This window comes from Bufo bufo, chromosome 1 (assembly GCF_905171765.1).
Source record: "Bufo bufo chromosome 1, aBufBuf1.1, whole genome shotgun sequence".
Taxonomy (NCBI): Eukaryota; Metazoa; Chordata; class Amphibia; order Anura; family Bufonidae; genus Bufo; species Bufo bufo.
The window spans coordinates 807,443,659-807,448,210 of NC_053389.1; the positions used below are offsets into that span (position 1 = coordinate 807,443,659).

The 4,552-nt window shown below is 31.0% G+C and overlaps 1 non-coding gene across 1 annotated transcript; it reads right to left on the minus strand.

Moving 5' to 3' along the window:
- Positions 1-1,463: 1,463 nt before the first annotated feature.
- On the minus strand, positions 1,464-1,534 carry TRNAG-GCC. Its single transcript has one exon. It is a non-coding gene; the product is annotated as a tRNA-Gly (tRNA).
- Between the last annotated feature and the right edge of the window lie 3,018 nt (positions 1,535-4,552).

The window sequence follows — 4,552 nt, forward strand, 5'->3', positions numbered from 1 at the left end:
TGTACATAGGAGCAGTATTATAGTAGTTATATTCTTGTACATGGGGGCAGTGTTATAGTAGTTATATTCTTGTACATAGAAGGCAGTGTTATAGTAGTTATATTCTTGTACATAGGAGGCAGTATTATAGTAGTTATATTCTTGTACATAGGAGGCAGTATTATAGTAGTTATATTCTTGTACATAGGGGCAGTGTTATAGTAGTTATATTCTTGTACATAGGAGGCAGTATTATAGTAGTTATATTCTTGTACATAGGAGCAGTATTATAGTAGTTGTATTCTTGTACATAGGAGCAGTATTATAGTAGTTATATTCTTATACATAGCAGCAGTATTATAGTAGTTATATTCTTGTACATAGGAGCAGTATTATAGTAGTTGTATTCTTGTACATAGGAGCAGTATTATAGTAGTTATATTCTTGTACATAGGAGCAGTATTATAGTAGTTATATTCTTGTACATAGGAGCAGTATTATAGTAGTTATATTCTTGTACATAGGAGCAGTATTATAGTAGTTATATTCTTGTACATAGGAGCACTATTATAGTAGTTATATACTTGTACATAGGAGCAGTATTATAGTAGTTATATTTTTGTATATAGGAGGCAGTATTATAGTAGTTATATTCTTGTACATAGGAGCAGTATTATAGTAGTTATATTCTTGTACATAGGAGCAGTATTATAGTAGTTATATTCTTGTAAATAGGAGCAGTATTATAGTAGTTATATTCTTATACATAGCAGCAGTATTATAGTAGTTATATTCTTGTACATAGGAGCAGTATTATAGTAGTTGTATTCTTGTACATAGGAGGCAGTATTATAGTAGTTATATTCCTGTACATAGGGGCAGTATTATAGTAGTTATATTCTTGTACATAGGAGGCAGTATTATAGTAGTTATATTCTTGTACATAGGAGGCAGTATTATAGTAGTTATATTCCTGTACATAGGAGCAGTATTATAGTAGTTATATTCTTGTACATAGGAGCAGTATTATAGTAGTTATATTCTTGTACATAGGAGCAGTATTATAGTAGTTATATTCTTGTACATAGGAGCAGTATTATAGTAGTTATATTCTTGTACATAGGAGGCAGTATTATAGTAGTTATATTCTTGTACATAGGAGCAGTATTATAGTAGTTATATTCCTGTACTTAGGTGCAGTATTATAGTAGTTATATTCTTGTATATAGGAGAAGATCTGGCATAATCTAAATCCTAGTTCTGCAGTCTGATATATATTACATCAGCCTAGGAATACTTCATCCACTGTTCCAGGACAGAGCACTGATACGACTTAAGGTTTTTACTATTTGAAAGTTCCATCAGTAAATTTCCAGTAAAACAGAGCAAACAGCAAGAAAAGATGTGAATTGTCTTGTTGTAATCTTAATTTCTGTTTGCACAATTATATGAAATGCATTGTGAGACCTAAAAAGCTATATCATTGCATTGGCCGGGAATCGAACCCGGGCCTCCCGCGTGGCAGGCGAGAATTCTACCACTGAACCACCAATGCCTTGAATGTATGTTTCTTGCTCGTTTAGGGAATTCAAGAAATTCGCCTCCTGCTACAGCACAAAATGTGCACAGAAAAGATCTTGAGGTTCAAAACTGCATGACATGCTCTCTATGATCCCTGCCATACCCTCAAGGTACATATCCTAATAACTGTGTTCTTTGTATTTTATTCTACATACAGTGGGCTCTGTGTTACAGTAGTAATATTCATGTACATAGGAGGCAGAATTATAGTAGTTATATTCTTGTACATAGGAGCAGTATTATAGTAGTTATATTCTTGTACATAGGAGCAGTATTATAGTAGTTATATTCTTGTACATATGACGCAGTATTATAGTAGTTATATTCTTGTACATAGGAGCAGTATTATAGCAGTTATATTCTTGTACATAGGAGGCAGAATTATAGTAGTTATATTCTTATACATAGGAGCAGTATTATAGTAGTTATATTCTTGAACATAGGACCAGTATTATAGTAGTTATATTCTTGTACATAGGAGCAGTATTATAGTAGTTATATTCTTGTACATAGGAGGCAGTATTATAGTAATTATATTCTTGTACATAGGAGGCAGTATTATAGTAGTTATATTCTTGAACATAGGAGCAGTATTATAGTAGTTATATTCTTGTACATAGGAGCAGTATTATAGTAGTTATATTCTTGTACATAGGAGCAGTATTATAGTAGTTATATTCTTGTACATAGGAGGCAGTATTATAGTAATTATATTCTTGTACATAGGAGCAGTATTATAGTAGTTATATTCTTGAACATAGGACCAGTATTATAGTAGTTATATTCTTGTACATAGGAGGCAGTATTATAGTAGTTATATTCTTGAACATAGGACCAGTATTATAGTAGTTATATTCTTGTACATAGGAGGCAGTATTATAGTAATTATATTCTTGTACATAGGAGCAGTATTATAGTAGTTATATTCATGTACATAGGAGGCAGAATTATAGTAGTTATATTCTTGTACATAGGAGCAGTATTATAGCAGTTATATTCTTGTACATAGGAGGCAGAATTATAGTAGTTATATTCTTATACATAGGAGCAGTATTATAGTAGTTATATTCTTGAACATAGGACCAGTATTATAGTAGTTATATTCTTGTACATAGGAGGCAGTATTATAGTAATTATATTCTTGTACATAGGAGCAGTATTATAGTAGTTATATTCTTGTACATAGGAGCAGTATTATAGCAGTTATATTCATGTACATAGGAGCAGTATTATAGCAGTTATATTCTTGTACATAGGAGCAGTATTATAGTAGTGATATTCTTATACATAGGAGGCAGTATTATAGCAGTTATATTCTTGTACATAGGAGCAGTATTATAGTAGTTATATTCTTGTACATAGGAGCAGTATTATAGCAGTTATATTCTTGTACATAGGAGCTGTATTATAGTAGTTATATTCTTTTACATAGGAGGCAGTATTATAGTAGTTATATTCTTGTACATGGGGGCAGTGTTATAGTAGTTATATTCTTGTACATAGGAGCAGTATTATAGTAGTTATATTCTTGTACATAGGAGCAGTATTATAGTAGTTATATTCTTGTACATGGGGGCAGTGTTATAGTAGTTATATTCTTGTACATAGAAGGCAGTGTTATAGTAGTTATATTCTTGTACATAGGAGGCAGTATTATAGTAGTTATATTCTTGTACATAGGAGGCAGTATTATAGTAGTTATATTCTTGTACATAGGGGCAGTGTTATAGTAGTTATATTCTTGTACATAGGAGGCAGTATTATAGTAGTTATATTCTTGTACATAGGAGCAGTATTATAGTAGTTGTATTCTTGTACATAGGAGCAGTATTATAGTAGTTATATTCTTATACATAGCAGCAGTATTATAGTAGTTATATTCTTGTACATAGGAGCAGTATTATAGTAGTTGTATTCTTGTACATAGGAGCAGTATTATAGTAGTTATATTCTTGTACATAGGAGCAGTATTATAGTAGTTATATTCTTGTACATAGGAGCAGTATTATAGTAGTTATATTCTTGTACATAGGAGCAGTATTATAGTAGTTATATTCTTGTACATAGGAGCACTATTATAGTAGTTATATACTTGTACATAGGAGCAGTATTATAGTAGTTATATTTTTGTATATAGGAGGCAGTATTATAGTAGTTATATTCTTGTACATAGGAGCAGTATTATAGTAGTTATATTCTTGTACATAGGAGCAGTATTATAGTAGTTATATTCTTGTAAATAGGAGCAGTATTATAGTAGTTATATTCTTATACATAGCAGCAGTATTATAGTAGTTATATTCTTGTACATAGGAGCAGTATTATAGTAGTTGTATTCTTGTACATAGGAGGCAGTATTATAGTAGTTATATTCCTGTACATAGGGGCAGTATTATAGTAGTTATATTCTTGTACATAGGAGGCAGTATTATAGTAGTTATATTCTTGTACATAGGAGGCAGTATTATAGTAGTTATATTCCTGTACATAGGAGCAGTATTATAGTAGTTATATTCTTGTACATAGGAGCAGTATTATAGTAGTTATATTCTTGTACATAGGAGCAGTATTATAGTAGTTATATTCTTGTACATAGGAGCAGTATTATAGTAGTTATATTCTTGTACATAGGAGGCAGTATTATAGTAGTTATATTCTTGTACATAGGAGCAGTATTATAGTAGTTATATTCCTGTACTTAGGTGCAGTATTATAGTAGTTATATTCTTGTATATAGGAGAAGATCTGGCATAATCTAAATCCTAGTTCTGCAGTCTGATATATATTACATCAGCCTAGGAATACTTCATCCACTGTTCCAGGACAGAGCACTGATACGACTTAAGGTTTTTACTATTTGAAAGTTCCATCAGTAAATTTCCAGTAAAACAGAGCAAACAGCAAGAAAAGATGTGAATTGTCTTGTTGTAATCTTAATTTCTGTTTGCACAATTATATGAAATGCATTGTGAGACCTAAAAAGCTATATCAT